At 51.7% G+C, this 21203-nt stretch overlaps 1 long non-coding RNA gene across 1 annotated transcript in view; it reads left to right on the top strand.

Moving 5' to 3' along the window:
* The window catches only part of LOC140392356 (uncharacterized), a 59735-nt gene that overhangs the window by 13153 nt on the left and 25379 nt on the right, over positions 1–21203 (top strand). The window lies entirely within an intron of this gene.

The following is a 21203-nucleotide window of genomic DNA, read 5'->3' as shown; positions in this document are numbered from 1 at the left end:
ATCGGGTAGTTTGTTTTGGTGCTGCTTGTCATGGGACAGATATTGGCCCGGGGGTGGGGGGATGCAAACAGAATAAACTGCTAAACTGCTGCCTGGTGTCGCTGTGAGAAGCCACAATTTCCATTGATGTAACAGAGACAGACCCCTGAGCTGCTTAACATGGCTTAGAGTGGGCGAGGAGTCTAAATTCTAATTGGTTGTTATTTTCCTTATGAATAAGCAATCAAATTAATTACTGACTATTAAGCAGCGATCTATTATTCACTAGGGGCAAGGATCAATCTTTTATTGAGAGTCTTATCACTGATAATTACCAGCACCACTCCTAATATTTCATGTGCATATGCATTGTTTTAACCATTAATTGTTCAAGAACTTTGCTGCCAGTGTAGTGATGTAAACATGGGTCAGAGATAAGGGTCAGGCATTATAACTTGTTTCTCCAACTAGGCACCCTTTGATATCTTGCTCAAGAGAGAATAGTGTTAACCTTTCAAGTGTGATATGACTCGTTCAACTCCAAAGGCTCTGTTTCTCCCTCCACAGATGCTGGCAGATCTGCTAAGTATTTCCAGCACTTTTTGTTTTTATTTCAGATTTCCAGCATCCGTAACATTTTGCCCTCATTATATTGCTGAAGTGTATGTTCTTCAGAGTGAGCTTAGTGTTGGCATACTATGTCAAGATCAATAATAGTGTATGGCGGAGGAATAATACAGCGGCTTGTATTTTACCTTCAGCAAGTTTATTCTTCATACAGCTCCGTAGAGTTACAAACTCCTTATGACTCCCCCAACCCCAACATTTTTAAAATTCATTCATGGGATTTGGGTACTTCTGGCTGCGCCAGCATTTATTGCCCACCCCTAGCCCCTTGAACTTGCTATTTCAGATGGCATTTAACAGTCAATGGCATTGCTGTGGATTTGGAGTCCCATGTAGGCCAGGTCAGACCAGGTAAAGATTGCAGATTTCCTTCCTTAAAGGACATTAGTGAACCAGATGGGTATTTCCAACAATCACGATGGCACAGTGGCACAGCGGTTAGCACTGCTGCCTCACAGCACCAGGAACCCAGGTTTGATTCTGACCTTAGGTGACTGTCTGGACTTTGCACGTTCTCACCATGTCTGTATGTGTTTCCTCCGGATGCTCCGGTTTCCTCCCACAGTCCAAAGATGTGCAGGTTAGGTGGATAGGCCATGATCAATGCGTGGGGTTTAGGGGATAGGGCGGGGGAGTGGGCCTAGATAAAGTGCTCTTTCAGAGGGTTGTTGCAGACTCAGTTGGCCAAATGGCTTCCTTCTGCACTGCAGGGTTCTATGGATACATCATTAGACTTCTAATTTCAGATTTTTAGGGCGGCACATGGCACAGTGATTAGCACTGCAGCCTACGGCACTGAGGACCCGGTCCGAATCCCGGCTCTGGGTCACTTTCCGTGTGGAGTTTGCACATTCTCCCCCTGTCTGCATGGGTTTCACCCCCACAACCCAAAGATGCGGAGGGCAGCGGATTGGCCAGGCTAAATTGCCCCGTAATTGGAAAAAAATAATAGGGTATTTAAATTGCTCCCCCCCCCGGGGCAGGACTAGTTGGATATGAGACCTTGAAACCTGTCTGTCGACCTCTCCAGCACTCAAGACTGCTTCAAGCAATAATCTTCACCTTTGGCTTCCTATTTTTAAAAAAATATATACATTTATTAAAGTTTTTTAACAACACAATTTTTCTCCCTTACAAACAATAACCCCCCCCCCCCCCGTAACAGAATAACAAGAAATCGCACTGAGCAAGATATACACATGGTAAAATGGTATATTTACATAGCTTTATACACTGGCTCTCTCCCGCACGTGCCAGTTTCCCCCACCCTTCATGTTATCTCTTGCTAATCCACCCCCCCAAGCAATCCCCCATTCCCCCCCCCCCTCCCAAGACATCCCCCTCCCAAGATGTCCCCCCCCCGGGTTGCTGCTGCTGCTGACCGACCTTCCTCTAACGCTCCGCGAGATAGTCTAGGAACGGTTGTCACCGCCCTTAGAACCCCTGCGCAGACCCTCTCAAGGCAAACTTAATCCTTTCCAACTTTATGAACCCAGCCATGTCGTTATCCAGGCATCCACGCTAGGGGGCTTCGCCTCCTTCCACATTAGCAAGATCCTTCGCCGGGCTACTAGGGACGCAAAGGCCAGAATGCCGGCCTCTTTCGCCTCCTGCACTCCCGGCTCGTCCACTACTCCAAATATTGCTAGCCCCCAGCTTGGCTTGACCCGGACTTTCACCACCTGAGATATTGCTCCCGCCACTCCTCTCCAGAACCCCTCCAGTGCCGGGCATGACCAAAATATATGGACATGGTTCACCGGGCTCCCTGAGCACCTTCCACATCTATCCTCTACCCCAAAGAACCTGCTCAACCTCGCCCGCGTCAAGTGAGCTCTGTGAACCACCTTAAATTGTATCAGACTGAGCCTGGCACACGAGGAGGAGGAATTAACCCTACCCAGGGCATCAGCCCACAGACCTTCCTCGATCTCCTCCCCCAGCTCCTCCTCCCATTTATCCTTCAGCTCTTCTACCAGCGCTTCCCCCTCTTCTTTCATCTCCTGGTGTATTGCCGACACCTTGCCCTCCCCGACCCATACACCCGAGATCACCCTGTCTTGAATTTCTTGTGCCGGGAGCAACGGGAATTCCCTCACCTGTTGCCTCACAAACGCCCTCACCTGCATATATCTAAAGGCATTTCCCGGGGGTAACTCAAACTTCTCCTCCAGTGCCCCTAGGCTCGCAAACGTCCCGTCAATGAACAGGTCCCCCATTCTTCTAATCCCCGCCCGATGCCAGCTCTGGAACCCCCCTTCCATCTTCCCCGGGACAAACCGGTGGTTACCCCTGATCGGGGACCACACCGAGGCTCCCACTGCACCCCTGTGCCGTCTCCACTGGCCCCAGATCCTTAGCGTTGCCGCTACCACCAGGCTCGTGGTGTACTTTGACGGCGAGAACGGCAGCGGTGCTGTCACCAACGCTCCCAGGCTCGTTCCTTTACAGGACGCCATCTCCATCCTCTTCCATGCTGCCCCCTCTCCCTCCATAATCCACTTGCGGGTCATCGCCATATTTGCTGCCCAGTAGTAGCTCCCTAGGTTTGGCAGCGCCAACCCTCCTCGGTCCCTACTGCATTCCAGGAACCCTCTCCTTACCCTAGGGGTCTTATTCTCCCACACAAACCCCATAATACTCCTACCTACTCTCTTAAAAAAGCCCTTGGTGATCACGATGGGAAGGCACTGAAACACAAACAGAAACCTCGGAAGGACCACCATTTTGACCGACTGCACTCTACCCACCAGCGAGAGCGGTAACATGTCCCATCTTTTGAAGTCCTCCTCCATTTGGTCCACCAACCTCGTCAGATTCAGTTTATGTAGGGCCCCCCAACTCCTGGCTATCTGGATCCCCAGATACCGAAAACTCCCCGCCGTCCTCCTCAGCGGTAGGTCCCCTATCCCTCTTTCTTGGTCCCCTGCCTGTAATACAAAGAGCTCACTCTTCTCTACATTGAGCTTATAGCCCAAAAACTCCCCAAACTCCCTTAAAGTCTGCATGACCTCCACCATCCCCTCCATTGGATCCGCCACGTACAACAACAGGTCATCCGCATATAGCGACACCCGATGCTCTTCTCCCCCTCGGACCACCCCCCTCCATTTATTAGACTCCCTCAATGACATGGCCAAGGGTTTGATCGGCAATGCAAACAACAGGGGGGACAGGGGGCACCCCTGCCTCGTTCCTCAGTACAGCCGAAAGTACTCCGACCTCCGCCAGTTCATCACTACACTCGCCACCGGGGTTCTGTAAAGGAGCTTAACCCTTTGGCTCCCTCAAGGCCCCATAGTCAGTCCTCTGAGACCAAGACATCAACACGCCAAACACAAAACTGAATATAAGAAACTCTGCAATTACAATACTCCTGATACATAACAACCTCAATGTTAACACCCTCCCAGGATCGACAGGAGGTGGTGGGGTGGCTTAAACCCTAAAAAATGCAATTGGGATTTAAAAATTTTTAATTTAGAGTACCCAATTCATTTTTTCCAATTAAGGGGCAATTTAGCGTAGTGAATCCACCTACCCTGCACATCTTTGGGTTGTGGGGGCGAAACCCACGCAAACACGGGGAGAATGTGCAAACTCCACACGGACAGTGACCCAGAGCCGGGATCGAACGTGGGACCTCGACGCTGTGAGACTGCAGTGCTACCACTGCGCCACCGTGCTGACCTGCTATTGGGATCTTGACCTGGTGTCATGCTTACAAAGGACTGTGGGGCGTGGAAGTGTCCTAACTTGTAGGTACAGGACATTTAATTAGCAGTGGAATTGGAAGTCCAATTTTATTTAGTGGAGGCCGCGTGTGTTACCAGGACCTGTCGAGCTGCTTCCTCCAGAAGTTAAGTGCCTTTTAGTGCACTCGTGGTTGAGACTGGAGGAGCAAGAGTGTTGCTCCCAGTACTCCAAGACGTTGTTGGACTCCCCTCTACCAGTCGTATCCTCTTTATAATCTTTATTATTGTCACAAGTAGGTGATGAAGTTACTGTGAAAATCCCCTAGTCGCCACACTCTGGCGCCTGTTCGGGTACACAGAGGGAGAATTCAGAATGTCCAATTCACCTAACAGCATGTCTTTCGGGACTTGTAGGAGGAAACCGTAGCACCTGGAGGAAACCCACGCAGACACAGGGAGAATGTGCAGACTCCGCACAGTGACCCAAAGCGGGAATCGAACCTGGGGCCATAGTGCTGTAAAGCAACAGTGCTAACCACTGGGCTACCGTGCCGCCCACAGTCTCTCTCTCTCTTTAATTTCCACCCTCTGCAATCACAGCCGACCCCCCCCCCCCCCACCCCGGGCACCGTCTACAGGGGGGGCGGGGGGTCCCCAGATTTCGGCCTCCTGCCTTTGGCTTTCCTTGCCGGCAGCTTGCCAGCCTGTCAAATTGGCCGCCTTCCAGTTTTAAGAAATGGAACGAATAAAAATAATGAGGTCTCCCCATTAGATTCAGAAGGACATGCACGCGGCTGGCTGGCCTTGTCAGCTTCACCAGTTGCTTCCCTCCCCACCTCCCCATAAATTCTGGGGCCAGAGTGTTATTTCTACTTTGTCATTCCACTGACAACATTCTGAAGCTTGAATCTGATGACTGCAAGAGTGAATGGAAATACATTTTTCGAGCTGAAAGGTGAGATCGGAATTCAGAGCCCAGGAAATTAATTTAGGAATTGTCCTCCCCTTGGCTTGGAATGACCTCTGGGTGGCTGCCATTTGGCACTGTGATAGCAACATCACGTGCAGAGCGACACACTGCCCTCTTCTTTCCTGAAATGCGATTAAGTCACTCATCGGTTTTATTGAATTGATTTTCTTTTAACCGGTTGGAGCAGTTATTACATTTGTCTCTCAGTGAACAGTAAATCATGAGGTCACAGATTTAATTTGTCCAATGGTCCAATGTCAAAATGAGCTGGGAGACAAGAATTCTTCGCACTTATTTGAATATTTTCCATCAGCGGTAAAGCTTAGAGATGAAAGGAGCTCTCGTTCCTCCACAGGATAAAGACGGGGTGACCTCAAGGACATCACCCAACGTCATTCTTAATGCCAGAGCTGATTTGGAGCTTCAAACATTTCTCTTCTCTTCACATGAACATTTCACTCAAACTGGGAGCTGTTTAAATAGAACCGGTTTTCATCTTGCTCCTGTTTACACCCGGAACTAGAATGATAGCAAGTCCAAAATTGAAAGCCACAGGGAACTGGCTGTCCTTGTGCGCAAGTCACTCACGGCTGATATGTGGGTGCAGCAAGCTATTAGGAAGGCTAATGGAATGTTAGCCTTTATTGAAAGAGGATTTAAGTACAGGAGTAGTAAAGTCTTGCTTCAATTGTATAGAAGTTTGACTTGGCCACACCTGAAGTACTATGTGAAGTTTTGGTCCCCTTGTCCGAGAAAAGGTATTATTACCATAGAGAGAGAGAGTGCAATGAAAGTTCACCAGATTTGTTCCGTGGACTGTCATATGGAGAGAGATTTGGGCAAACTGGGCCTGTATTCTCTGGAGTTTCAAAAAGTGAGAGGTGTGGTTGGATTCTTCAGTCCCCCAGCCCTGGCGGCGGGATTCCCTCTTCCCCCCCGGAAATCCCATTGATGCCACATCATGCTGTGGGAAACCCATGGGTGTGGGTGCACTGCCAGCGGGAAAGGAGAATCCATCTTCTGGCTGAGTTCTCATTGAAACCAACGGCAGAAGGCCGAAATCCGGGGACCCCCCCTGCAGATGGTGCCCGGTCAGGGAGGGGGTGGGGGGACGTTGGCTGTGATTGCAGAGGGAGAGAGGAGAAATGTTTTACACAGAGGGTTGTGAATCTTCAGAATTCTCTCCCCCAGAGGGCTGTGGAAGCTCAGTCATTGAGTACGTTTAAAGCAGAGATTGATGGATTTCTGATTAACAATAATGAAAAGGGTTATGGGAATAGCATAGCTATTGGGAAGGCATTGGAGTGTTCAATCAGCCATGATCGCATGGAATGGCGGAGCATGCTCGATGGGCTGAATGGCCTGCTCCTGTTCCTCTAAACTCAACTTATGACCAGGGGTTCTCCTGCTCCAGGATTTGGGCAGAATCCAACTTCAGCGGCCCGTGCCCCCACCACTAACAGCTGAGGAAAGGAAAGTTTACCATGGTTCCTGCTTCATATTGGCACCAGCAATCGTTTTTGAGATTTACTTGTGTGTGTAAGCATTGACCATGGACATAATACCTACCCACCACTTTGCTAACCTTAATGGCAAAATAGTTATCTGACACTCATTGACTATGCTCACACTTGAAGTCAACATCTCTGCACAAGGTACCAGAGGGCCCCCCCCCCCGCCCGCCCCCCCCCCCCCCCCCCAAACCCAAACAGTTGAACCCAAAATAATTCCTGTAAACAAACCACCAGTTGCAAGGCCAGCATACGGCCACCTTTGCCCCCCTCCTAACGGTAGCCCCACATTGGTGGAAAGGCACCTAAAATGGGCAGTGCAGACCACCTGACAAGGATGCATCGATATGGGGCATGGCAGAAGAGAGAGGGAGAGAACTCCCTGTACAAAAAAAACAAGACAAAATACCACAAGAAATTCAACGAACAATTAAGTACAAGGCAAAGATGCCAGCAACCAAGCCAGCGCACACTCCTCCCCCCCCCACCCTCCCACGGCTCCAGCAACAGCCCCATGTTGGTGAAAAGGACAGGCAGCGCACAGTTGAGGATAGAGAGATAAATAATACCTCTCCCCATTGTTGCTAACTTTTGGTTGGCTCTTAATTTGGCTCTGTTTAATCACGTTTGCTCAAGAGTCGTCAGGTATGTTTCGACACCGCCACAAGGTTCAGAACCGAATACTGATCAATGACTCGATACACCAGTTAGTAAGTTCAAAAGCAATGCTCATTTATTTACACACAGTCAAATCTACTCATGCACAAACTCCACAAACTAAACTACCACTATTACTAAAGCCTATATTTAGCTTTGGGCGCCCACTCAGTCAGAGGAACAATGGCCGTTGCTCGGTTCTGAGGCTGCTGGGTTGAGCTGTTTACAGGGTAGCCACTAGGAGCGTCTATCTCGTAGCGTGCATTGACTTGGGACTTACTTGGTCTGATGCAGCTGCTAGGCAGGTCTCTCTCTTCGGTGAGAGCCAAAGGAGGAGGATTCTCCCTTGGGAGATACCTCTTATACTGCAAAGGGCTTCGCGCTCTTTTGGGTGGGCCTTGAACTTGGCCTCAAGTAATTGGGTCTTTCCCAATCATCTGTATTGATTTTCCTCCAATAGAGGGGTGGTTCCTTGATCACTGGGCGTGTCCTGGTGCCTGTCAGTCTGCTTTGTCTTAGCTTCTTCTGGCGCCGGGGAGTCTGTCCTAACATTGTGTATCTAAATGTTTCCCTTTTGTCCCCAGAGATGGCTCATTAGTATGTAAATCGTTTGGTAGTTTCTGTCCTGTCTGAGCGTTTAAGGTTCTAATCAACAGACAGAGCTTGCACCTGCTTGTTTCTTAGCATTGTCCAATTTTCCCTGCATTCTTTGCAGATGTCCATTTTGTAATCAGGATGTGGCCATCCCAGATGGCTACACACCCTCCTTGTGATCCTCAACGCGAAGCGTGAAGGACCACATTACCATGGCGTCTTCATCCTCTGATCCCCGGGGCACCCATGCTTAGGCTCTACACTGTCCTATCCTATGCAACACAATTTTACCTAAACCATTTTAAATACATTCATTAACATAATATTCTACAGGGCGCTATGACATTAATACATGCATTACAGAAAAATAAAAAAACTGGAACCTCTAACTATTCTCAATAAACTATCCTCATTTAAACAATCCAAAAATACTTTATACTTCTTAAACTGCACAAAAAAGCAGCACACACATTTCTTTGGCCTGGCAGTCAGACACAGAGGTTTACATCTCTTTATTCCATAGAATACATTAAACAAAATGGATGCTCTTTAATCCGTCCCAATGGGTTCGGGTATCTGGAGAAATCCGAAAATGGGGGGCCTAAATCTGTGTGGGAGCGATATGCTCTGTTTCGCCATTTCCTGACTCTAAACGTTTGCACGACAAAGTATCGCCAGCACTAAGAGTGCTTCGACTACATATGGGAGTGAGTACCAGGTGATAAACTTATCACACCAGGTCGGGGTATTGCTAGCTGTCACGGGGCTTGTTATCTCAGGGTTCCGTGTATTGCAGGGGTGAGACTCATTTACGGTTTGTGTGGTAGGGGTCAGGGGGGTAGCGTCCGCACGCAACTGAAGGGATCCCGCTAAGATCCATGTGAACACGAAGGCTGTCTTCATCTTTGTCGGACTTCTTTGTCTTCCTCTGTGGTTCCTGGGTTTCTGGAGTTCTGTGAACACAAGCATAATTTCTGTTATTATCTTGCTTAAGATCTCGTGTGTCTGTCTGTCTGTCCTTTACTGCTCAATTTCCCTTTATAATTGGTCACCATCTGTGACTCCCTCATTTTTTTTTAAACCAAATATTTGGACAAGACATCTCGCAGCCTGTGTGATTTACCATCCCAGTGTTTGAGGATGTAAATAGCATAGGGAAGCAACCTAAGGGTTGCCAAAACCAAACAAAATAATTTCAAACGTAATGAGCCAAAATGGGCCGCGGCGGGTAAGAAATGGGTGGAATCCCCGGGTAGGACGGTGATCAATGCTGTATGTGCTCTACCCGAGCGTAGCTGACCAGTGGGGGGGGTCCTCAGGCAGGGCGGGGACCAATGCCGTTTCTCCATTGCCTGAGCAACGGGCAAGAACGGGTAAGAATGTGGTCGTTGTGAGGGGCTGCCTCTCGAATTAGGAGAGCAACTCTGAGTCGGGTTTTGTTGACAGACTAGTTCCTCTGAACTATTGTCTGGGACAAACGTGTTCCATTAACAGCCGGGGGCGTTAAAGGACTGGTGACGTGGGGGCGTGAAAAACTTTCCGAGTTTCCACACAACACTTAACGATAACACTAACGAACAAACATTCAACAAACATGGTGCAGGTTCCATCAGAAAGGACACCGTATCTCTCCATCAGTTCCTTTTTTCTCCATCATCTGGACACCTCATTGCTCAATAGCGAACAGGGTCGCAAAGGGATTTGTTTGGTGGGAGTCAGACTCTAAGTCATCATCTTCTCCCGGCTGCCAAACTCTTGTCTGCAGTAACCGTGCTAAAGCTGCTTGGGGCGAATTGGGGTCCACCTCACCATTCCGGATGAGCCTGAACGAATTGTCTCGGTGCCAGAATCATGTGTCGAGGTTGGAGCTACGATGCTTCAATCCGTAATCGTCGGGCGGTGGGTCTGGGTCAGGGGCTTTGATATAAGTGATCTCAAATGGGTTAATGGGTCAGTAGAATCATGCTCCGATTCGCTGGGAGTGGGGCCTGGTGCAGGGGTGTAGTCGTAACGTGGTGTGCTGTGGCTGTCGTCATCGTGATCGCTATCACTGTCGCTGCTGGTTGAGGGAAGGGAGAGGCGGAGTAGTGCCTCTGGGAGCGGAGTTGAAGTCGTGTCTGAGGACGGGCTGGAGTGGTCTACAATATATGGAATTGCTGCCAGCTCTGCTGCCTGCGAGCCTAAGTGTCCTGGCAACTTCAAGGAAATCTCATCTAGGGCGCGTCCCTGCACGTCCTCTACATATATACCGCAACCGGTAATTCTCTTTCCGTTTAACACTGTGGATGAGCCATCCACATAAATCCTTAGGGATGCGCACGTGTCTGTGGGCTGGGGTCTCTGGGGTGTACTACCTATTTTCCTGGGAGGTGTTTTGGGAATAAATGGGCCTATGTTCTGTTCAGTGGTGGTGATCCCACATTCGTGAGGGGTGCCTGCATACTGCAAATTATCGGCAAGGAAGGTATGGGTTTTGGTTCACTTTATCGTGATGTCCCGTCCCTGTAAAAGAAGGGTCCAACGGGCTGCGCGGATTTGGCTGACTGTGCCATCTTTAAGTCGGCCGTCTAACAGTAGCTGTGTCGGTGTGTGTTCTGTGAGGATGGTGATGGGGTTGAGTCCTGTAATGTAGGCGAAGTATTGCACTGCCCTAAAAACTGCGAGCAGGTGCCTTTCACAGGCAGAAAATCCTTGCTCTACGGGGTCTAACATGCGTGAGGCGTATGCTATGGGGCGTAACTGGTCGTGGCGTTCCTGGAGGAGCACAGCCGAAAGGGTTCGGTCGGTGCTTGCTACCTCAATAGCGTACGGGGAATGTGGATCTGGGATCTGGGGGCTGTGCTGAGTGCTCTTTTTAAAGCATCCACAGCATCTGTTTGCTGTGGAAGCCATTCCCAAGGTGCCTGCTTCTTGAGAAGTTCGGAAAGGGGCGCTGCTTTAGTGGCAAAACCGTCAATATGGTTTTGGCAGTAGCCAACTAGTCCTAAAAATGACCGGAGGGCTGAGACATTGTGGGGAAGGGGCAATTTGACGATCAAGTCAATTCTCTTGTGCTCGATCTCGCGTTTACCATGAGTGATCACTGTTCCCAAGTAAATCACTTTTTCTTTCAGAATCTGGGCCTTCTTGGGGTTGACTTTACAACCAATTTATTTTAGGAGTGCTAGGAGTTCGTCAAGAAACAAAATGTGCTCTCCCTTTGTGTCTGTCTGTAGTAACAAGTCGTCTACATACTGGATCAGACAATCGGGGCGGGAAAATTTTGGTAATCCATTTGCCAGCTGTCGGTGGAAAATGGAGGGGGAGTTGTGGATGGCTTGTGGAAGGCACGTCCACATGTACTGTTGCCCTTGGAATGTAAAGGCGAATTTGTACTGGCACGCTTTAGCCAATGGAATGGACCAGAAGCCATTACTAATGTCCAAAACCGACAAAAATTTTGACTGGAGTCCCTGTTTGAGCATGGTCTTGGGACTCGTGGCTACGGTGGGGGCTGCTGCTGGGGTTACTTTGTTCAGTTCCCGGTAATTAATAGTCAGTCGCCATGATCCATCCGGTTTCCTGACGGGCCAAATCGGTGCGTTGTTTGTGGAGGCTACTGATCTGAGTACGCCTTGATCCAACAAACTCTCTATCACTTTGAAGATTTCTCCCTCTGCTTCCTGGGGAAATCCGTACTGCTTCTGGGGTTTAGGGTCGGGACCTGTAATGTTCACAAAGCCAGTCAAGCTGCCACAGTCGTGCTTGTGCTGTGCAAATGCCGCTTTATGTTCCTGCAGGGCTGCCCTAACCTTTTTGTCTGCACGAATGGCTCGAGGGTCGAACCAGAAATCTCCTACTGAGCTAATCCTATTTACATATTCACCTACTGTGAGCGTGGCGGGGGCTCGTGCTGCCTTTGCCATTTTCCATACACACTTGTTAACTGGATCAAAAGAGAGGTTTTGGGAGCTCATGAAATTGATCCCAAGGATATGTTCTGGTGTCTGGGGCAGATCAACTAAAACTACGGGGTGCTTGGTTGCGATGTTCCCTATCTGTATTGCTATAGGGGCTGTGATGTGTCCCTGTTGTAAATGGCCTATAAAGCCGCTGAGTGTAATGGTGTCTGTTGTGGGCCACGTGTCTCGCTGGAACATCGTGGAGGAATTGAGTGTGGTGTGGGACCCTCCTGTGTCCCAAAGAAATTCCACGGGTTGTCCCCGAACTTTGCCTGCTACTACCGGTCTACCGGACTTGTCCCAAAGGGTGTCGCAGACCCAAGTTGGGGAGCCCGAACACCGTCAGCCGGTGCCGTTCATGTCTGTACTCTCTGAACGGGCGCTAACGCTATGGATCAGCTTTGCCCTATTCTTGTTTAGGGTGCCTGTCTGTTGGTTTATCTGCTGCTTCTGGGGCGCGTTGCACTCTCGTGCAAAGTGTCCTAGCTGTCCACAATTATAACATTCCAGAGCTTTGGGCTGGGGTTGGCTGTTCCTGCCCTCATTTACCCATGCGGGGTTCTGGTGAGCCTTAACTGGGTTCATTTCTGCCTGCTCTTCATCGGGTGTTATAAATGCGGGTTTGCCTGCAATTGATTGCTCCCAAGCGCGGGACAATCTCTTCAAAACCCATTTACCATTGTGGGCCTCATCTGAGGGGTCATAATTTGCGCAAGCTTTTCGTCCTGCTTCTGTGACGTGGGAGACTAGAATTCGGGTCCATTTGACCATATTATCTGGGGACAAATGGGCAGGGGCTAACTCTCCAAAAACTGCGGTAAAGTGAATCCACAAACGTCCAGCAAACGCTGTGGGGTGCTCTGTCTTCTTTTGCCTACACTTATTTAGGCCTACTCCGGGGTCTCCTCTGTTAAAGCCGATCGCATCAAGGATCGCTGTGTGCATCTCTTGGAGTTGCCTCCTCCTACATTCTGTGGGTCGGGAAGGGCTGCCACGACTGAAGGCTTAAAACTGTGAGCTTCACTTGCTCCTTTTCGTTCAGGCCGTACATGGTTTTTAAAAAAAAAATTATTTTTATTAAAGTTTTCACAAAATATCAACAACAAAATGTAAAAGGAACCCAATAGAATTAAATACAAAACAAAACAACCCAGTGCCCCCTCCCCCCCATACATAAATAATATATTAACACCCGCCGAAACACAAAGCAAACATATACACCCCCTCAGATCCCCCAGTATAGACAAACAAAAATAAAAAAGACCCCCCCCCCCCCCCCCCCCACCCCGGGTTGCTGCTGCTGCTGCTGACCATTGTCTACCGTTCTGCCAGGAATTCCAGGAACGGTTGCCACCGCCTGAAAAACCCTTGCACCGATCCCCTTAAGGCAAATTTCACCCTCTCCAATTTAATAAACCCCGCCATATCGTTGATCCAGGATTCCACGCTTGGGGGCCTCGCATCCTTCCACTGAAGAAGAATCCTTCGCCGGGCTACCAGGGACGCAAAGGCCAGAATACCGGCCTCTTTCACCTCCTGCACTCCCGGCTCCTCTGCAACCCCAAATATTGCGAGCCTCCAGCCCGGTTTGACCCTGGATCCTACCACCCTCGACACCGTCCTCGCTACCCCCTTCCAAAATTCCTCCAGCGCTGCGCATGCCTAGAACATATGGGTATGGTTTGCTGGGCTCCCTGAGCACCTAACACACCTGTCCTCACCCCCAAAAAACCGGCTCATCCTTGTCCCGGTCATGTGTGCCCTGTGCAGCACCTTCGACTGTATGAGGCTGAGCCTCGCGCACGAAGAGGAAGAGTTCACCCTCCCTAGGGCATCTGCCCACGTCCCTTCCTCGATCTCCTCTCCCAACTCCTCCTCCGTGTTACCTTTCAGCACCTCCATTGAGACCTCCTCCTCCCCCTGCATCACCTGGTATGTTTCCGAGATCTTCCCCTCTCCAACCCACGCCCCCGAGAGCACCCTGTCCTGTACCGTGCGTGGCGGCAGCAGCGGGAATTCCACCACTTGCCGCCTGGCAAACGCCCTTACCTGTAGATACCTTAAGGCGTTTCCCGGGGGGAGCCCGTACTTCTTCACCAGCTCACCCAGGCTCGTGAACTTCCCGTCCACAAACAGGTCCCCAACCTTCTTATCCCTGCCCTGTGCCACCCCAAAACCCCTCCATCTATTCTCCCTGGGACAAACCGGTGGTTCCCCCGTATCGGGGTCCACACCGAGGCCCCCACTTCCCCCCTGTGCCGCCTCTATTACCGCCAAATTTTGAGGGTAGCCGCCACCACCGGGCTCATGGTGTACCTCATTGGAGGGAGCGGCAGTGGCGCCGTTGCCAGCGCCTCCAGACTCGTACCCTCACAAGACGCCGTCTCCATGCCACCCCCTCCCCCTCCATCACCCACTTGCGCACCATCGCCGCATTGGCGGCCCAGTAGTACCCACAGAGGTTGGGCAGTCCCCCCCATCCCTACTCTGCTCCAGGAACACCCTTCTCACCCTCGAAGTCCCTCGCGCCCACACAAACCCCGTTATGCTCCTGTTGACCCACCTAAAGATGGCCTTCGGGATAAGGATGGGGAGGCACTGGAACAGGAACAAAAACCTTGGGAGCACCGTCATTTTGACTGACTGCACCCTACCCGCCAGGGACAGCGGCAACGCGTCCCACCTCTTAAACTCCTCCTCCATTTGCTCCACCAGCCTCGTGAAATTAAGTCTACGCAGGCCCCCCAGCTCCTGGCCACCTGGACCCCCAAATACCTGAAGCTCCTCTCCGCCCTTTTTAGTGGGAGCTCACCAATCCCCCTCTCCTGGTCCCCTGGGTGAACCACAAACAACTCGCTCTTCCCCATGTTGAGCTTGTACCCCGAGAAATCCCCGAACTCCCTGAGGATCCTCATTACCCCCAGCATTCCTCCCACCGGGTCCGCCACATATAGCAGCAAGTCGTCCGCATAGAGCAACACCCTAATCTCCTCCCCACCCCGCACCAACCCCCTCCAGTTCCTCGACTCCCTCAGTGCCATAGCCAAGGGTTCAATCACCACACGAAGATCAGGGGGGGGAAAGGACACCCCTGTCTCGTCCCTCGATGCAACCGAAAGTACTCAGACCTCCTCCTGTTCGTGGCCACACTCGCCATTGGGACCTCGTACAACAGCCTCACCCACCTGACGAACCCCTCCCCAAACCCGAACCTCTTCAGCACCTCCCACAAATACCCCACTCTACCCTATCGAAGGGCTTCTCATCGCCGCCACTATCTCCGCCTCCCCCTGCCTCGCCGGCATCTTAATAATGTTCAGGAGCCTCCGCACATTCGCGTTCAACTGCCTCCCCTTCACGAACCCCCCCTGGTCTTTGTGGATAACCTGCGGCACACAATCCTCAATTCTCGTGGCTAAGACCTTCGCCAGCACCTTGGCATCTACATTTAACAATGAAATCGGCCTGTAAGACCCACACTGCAGGGGATCCTTGTCCCGCTTCAGGATCAAGGAGATCAGTGCCCGGGACATCGTCGGGGGCAACGCACCCCTCCCTTGCCTCATTGAAGGTCCCAACCAGCAATGGGCCCAACAGGTCCACATATTTTTTGTAAAATTCGACCGGGAAACTGTCCGGCCCCGGTGCCTTCCCCGCCTGCATGCTTCCTATCCCTTTGATCAGCTCCTCCAGCCCAATCGGGGCCCCCAATCCCGCCACCAGTCCCTCCTTCACCTTTGTGAACTTCAGTTGGTCCAGAAAGCGGCCCATCCCTCCCTCCTCCAGTGGGGGCTTGGACCGATACAGTTCCTCAGAAAAGTCCCTGAAGACCCCATTGATGCCAACCCCACTGCGCACCACACTCCCCCCCCCCCCCCATCCTTAACTCCCCCAATCTCCCTAGCTGCATCCCGCTTCCGAAGCTGATGCGCCAGCATCCGACTTGCCTTTTCCCCATATTCATAAATCGCCCACTGGGCCTTCCTCCACTGCGCCTCCACCTTCCTGGTGGTCAACAGTTCGAATTTGCCCTGGAGGCTACGCCTCCCCCTCAACAGTCCCTCCTCCGGCACCTCCGCATACCTCCTGTCTACCCTCACTATCTCCCCCACCAGCCTCTCCCTCTCCCTCTGCTCTCACCTCTCCTTCTGGGCCCTAATGGACTTCAGCTCTCCCCTAACCACCGTCTTCAGCGCCTCCCAGACCATCCCCACTCGGACCTCCCCGTTATCGTTGGCCTCCAGGTATCTCTCTATGCTTCTTTGGACCCGCTCGCTGACCTCCTCGTCCGCCAACAGCCCCACCTCCAAGCGCCACAACGGGCGCTGATCCCTCTCCTCCCCCAGCTCTCGGTCTACCCAATGCGGGTATCCGAAATGATCCGAAATGGCTATCGCCGAGTACTCGGTATTCTCTACTTTCACAATCAGCGCCCTGCTCATAACAAAAAAGTCGATCCGGGAATAGGCCTTATGAACGTGCGAGAAGAATGAAAATTCCCTAGCCCCCGGCCTTGCAAATCTCCAAGGGTCCACCCCTCCCATCTGGTCCATAAACCCCCTCAGCACTTTAGCCGCCGCCGGCCTCCTACCCGTCCTAGACCTGGAGCGATCCAGTGCCGGATCCAACACCGTGTTAAAGTCCCCTCCCCATTTTCAGGCCCCCCACTTCCAAGTCTGGGATCGGACCCAACATACGCCGCATAAAACCCGCATCGTCCCAGTTCAGGGCGTACACGTTGACCAGCACCACCCTCTCCCCTTGCAGCTTACCACTTACCATTACGTACCTGCCGCCATTGTCTGCCACAATGCTCGGCGCCTCGAACGATACCCTCTTTCCCACCAAGATCGCCACCCCCCGATTTTTGGCATCCAGCCCCGAATGAAACACCTAGCCGACCCACCCCTTCCTCAATCTTACCTGGTCTGCCACCTTCAGGTGTGTCTCCTGGAGCATGACCACATCCGCCTTCAGCCCCTTCAGGTGTGTGAACACGCGGGCCCGCTTAACCAGTCCGTTCAGCCCCCTTACGTTCCAGGTTATCAGCCGGATCAGGGGGCTACCCGCCCCCCTCCCCCACCGACTAGCCATGACCCCTCCTCGGCCCGTTCCCCATGGCGGCAGACCCCCATCCCAACCCCATCTACTCGCTCCAACTCCCCCTTGACCATACCAGCAGCAACCCGGTTCCCCCCCCCCCAGCACCCCCCAGCTAGGACCCCTCCTAGCTGCATTGCTCCCCCCATTGCACTCCCGCAAGTCAGCTGACTCCTGCTGACCCCGGCCGCTCCCGCCTCTCTTTCAACTCCTCCCATTGTGGGACTTCCCATTACCCACCAGCAGGCTCTCCGCCTCCCCCTTCCATCCCAAGTGGGGAAAAACCCGCGCTTCCCCGCCCTGGCTCCGCCACCTCCAGCCTTCAGCGTGAGAAAAAGCTCGCACTTTCCACCTGCTCGGCCCCGCCTCCTCTGTCGCAGCTCCTTTTACAGGCCCAGTCCCCTCATCCCCGACTCGGGCCACCCCCTCCCCCGCGGGGCCCCATCCCCCCTACTGGCCATCCATCCCCTACTCCGTTTACTTGCCCCCCTCCAAGAGCCCACCCGACAGACCCAACCAAAACAGTGCCCAACCCACCCTAACCACCCTCACCAAACCAAAACTGAACAAGAACTAAGATCTCCCCCTCAAAATGTATCACAACAACAGCAATCCCCGACCATCCCCTCGCCCGACCCCCCATCCCGACCCTCAGTTTGTGTCCAGCTTCTCGGCCTGAACAAAGGCCCACGCCTCCTCCGGGGACTCAAAATAATGGTGCCGGTCCTTGTAGGTGACCCACAGACGCGCCGGCTGCAGCATGCCAAACTTCACCCCCTTCCTGTGCAGCACCGCCTTTGCCCGGTTGTACCCGGCCCTCCTTTTCACCACCTCCGCACTCCAGTCCTGGTATATTCGAACCTCCGCGTTCTCCCACCTGCTGCTCCTCTCCTTCTTGGCCCACCTGAGTACGCACTCCCGATCAGTGAACCGATGAAACCGCACCAGCACCGCCCGCGGAGGCTCGTTAGCCTTGGGCCTCCTCGCCAGCACTCTATGGGCCCCTTCCAGCCCCAGGGGCCCTTGGAAGGACCCCGCTCCCATCAGCAAGTTTAACATGGTGACCACATAGGCCCCCACGTCCGACCCCTCCAGCCCCTCCGGGAGGCCCAGGATCCGCAGATTCTTCCACCTCGACCGATTCTCCATCTCCTCGAACCGCTCCTGCCATTTCTTGTGGAGCGCCTCGTGCACCTCCACCTTTACCGCCAGGACTAAGATCTCGTCCTCGTTATCTGAGATCTTTTGTCGGACCTCGCGGATCGCCACCCCCTGGGCCGTCTGGGTCTCCAGCAGCTTATGAATAGAAGCCTTCATCGGCTCCAGCAGGTCCGCTTTGAGCTCCCTGAAGCAGCGCTGGATAGCTTCCTGCTGCTCCTGTGCCCACTGCATCCACGCTGCCTGGTCCCCGCCCGCCGCCATCTTCCTCTTCTTCCCTCGCACTTTCTTTGGCTTCACCGCCAATTTTTTAGTCGCCCCGCTCCTGGTCCAAGCCATACACTGTCGGGGGAATGTTGCAATCTTCTTCCCACACCGGGAAATGTTGAAAAAATGCTGTTGGGGGCCCTGAAAAGAGTCCAAAAGTCCGTTCCAAGCGGGAGCTGCTGAACGTGTGACTTAGCTTTGCATAGCCGCAACCGAAAGTCCAGGCCGTACATGGTTGCCTGTTTGACTTTCGCGAAAAATTGGTGGGGGTCTGAAGTGGGAAGGAACGGTGTAATTTTTCCACACGCGTCCCGTAATTGGGTCACGGTTAACGGGGTTCTGTAAAGGAAGTCTGCTTCTCCTTCTCCTGCGGCCCTACGTGTGGTCACAGGATTCATGGGGGTGTGTTCTGCCTGTTCGGTTGGGGGTTGGGGCGCTTTCCTTTTCTGTTTTTTTTCCTGCATACATGTCCCATGTACGTATCTATGGGCAGTCTCGTTCAATTCCTGCCAGTCGGGGCCGTTTTCTTGATCTAATTGGGGTCTGAATGTACTCTGAAATCCATTTTGCATGGACAGCAGAGATTGCAATTCTGCAATTTGCTTCCGGCACTTTGCATGGTCTACTGAGCTCTGCTTTGCTCCGTTTTGGAAGTATGGAGTTCTCGTAGGGCTGCTTTTAAATCATTGCACTGTTTCTGTAATTTCTCAACTTGCTGTTCTGTTTCTTGTCTTACCAAGACCGCACGTTGCGTGTCCTGGTAAGCCTTATCGTATTGTGTCTGAAAACTGTTCAAATGCGTGAGACAAGACTGATGTGCCAACTTGGCATCATCCACCTCTCTGTCCCTTGCTGCTAACTGCTCTTTCAGATCTTGATTCTCTTTCTCTACCTCACTCACGTCTACCTCACTGGTTCTGTCTCTCTCCTCTATCTCTCTACGGAGCGTCCTAATGACCTCCTCTGTGTCTCGCAATTGTGCCAGACAGGACACGATTGCCATCGGCTTGCGAGCTTTTCCCAAGCTCTTCTTGTGGATCTCTGACCGGCTCTCCCACCAAGTATGTCCTATACTCCCGGGTCCTGTTTCCTCATTATCACAGAATTCACTCCAAAGGGCCATCCTTTCCCTTTGAGATATTTTCTGATCTCTTCTTCCCAAACGGGACACTCTACTCTACTGCTGGTCGCTGCAACCTCGAATTCCTGGGAGTTCATAAGGCGTTCCATTGCCTTCATTGCCATTCTCTCTACTAGGATCTCTACCGAATTTGGAACAGGGGGTAATAAAGCGGTGATGTAAACACGGGTACGGCTTACGCTAATCTCCGGCCTACAAAACTCCCGACCGTTTTTCGCAACAAAATCTCTCAGGTTTACCTTATATCCCTGTTAGTACGCATGCATTAACACACTTCCGAATCTCAGAGGCTTGATCAGTACTGTTTTGACGCTTATGGTTTGTCTGTTCCCAATTGGATTCTCAATTCAAATTTTGGGTTCTCTCGGAGTGGTTAGGCCACTTCTAAGTCGAGTCCCATCAGATGTCGCCAGTAAATGTTGCTAACTTTTGGTTGGCTCTTAATTTGGCTCTATTTAATCACGTTTGCTTAAGAGTCGCCAGGTATCTTTCGACACCGCCACAAGATTCAGAACCGAATACTGATCAATGACTCGATACATCAGTTAGTAAGTTCAAAAGCAATGCTCATTTATTTACACACAGTCAAATCTACTCATGCACAAACTCCACAAACTAAACTACCACTATCACTAAGGCCTCGGGCGCTCACTCAGTCAGAGGAACAATGGCCGTTGCTCGGTTCTGAGGCTGATGGGTTGAGCTGTTTACAGGGTAGCAACTAGGAGCGTCTATCTCATAGCGTGCGTTGACTTGGGACTTACTTGGTCTGATGCAGCTGCTAGGCAGGTCTCTCTCTTCGCTGATAGCCAAAGCCAAAGGAGGAGGATTTTCCCTTGGGAGATACCTCTTATACTGCAAAGGGCTTCGCGCTCTTTTGGGCCTTGAACTTGGCCTCAAGTAATTGGGTCTTTCCCAATCATCTGTATCGATTTTCCTCCAATAGAGAGGTGGTTCCTTGATCGCTGTGCGTGTCCTGGTGCCTGTCAGTCTGCTTTGTCTTAGCCTCTTCTGGCGCCGGGGAGTCTGTCCTAACATTGTGTATCGAAATGTTTTCCTTTTGTCCCCGGAGATGGCTCATTAGTATATAAATTGTTTGGTAGTTTCTGTCCTGTCTGAGCGTTTAATGTTCTAATCAACAGACGGAGCTTGCACCTGCTTGTTTCTTAGCATTGTCCAATTTTGCCTGCATTCTTTGCGGGTGTCCATTTTGTAATCGGGATGTGGCCATCCCAGATGGCTACACCATCACTAGCACTGGGAAGGACCCCTCAATCACCAGTGCACAGAAGCAGGAGGGCCACAACTGGCGAGCACCCAGCTGCTAGACGTGGAAAAAAAATACACAACAAAAATACAATAATAACTATATAATCCCCCAACAATAAAACAAAACCAACATCAGTACAAGCAACACACATAGTCAATTGGGCCACCGCCCTCCTGCTCTCACAGTTCCGGCAACCGGTCTCCAGACACCATCCAGTCCAAAACGGCAAAAGCAAATCTGCTCTCCTCCACTTCCAGCCCGGCAGCAGGCCAACCAAATCCATTCCTCGCTCC

The sequence above is a fragment of the Scyliorhinus torazame genome, chromosome 16 (genome assembly GCF_047496885.1).
Source record: "Scyliorhinus torazame isolate Kashiwa2021f chromosome 16, sScyTor2.1, whole genome shotgun sequence".
NCBI lineage: Eukaryota > Metazoa > Chordata > Chondrichthyes > Carcharhiniformes > Scyliorhinidae > Scyliorhinus > Scyliorhinus torazame.
Note: the sequence above shows the minus strand (reverse complement) of the source record. Positions and strands in the feature narration are given on the sequence as shown.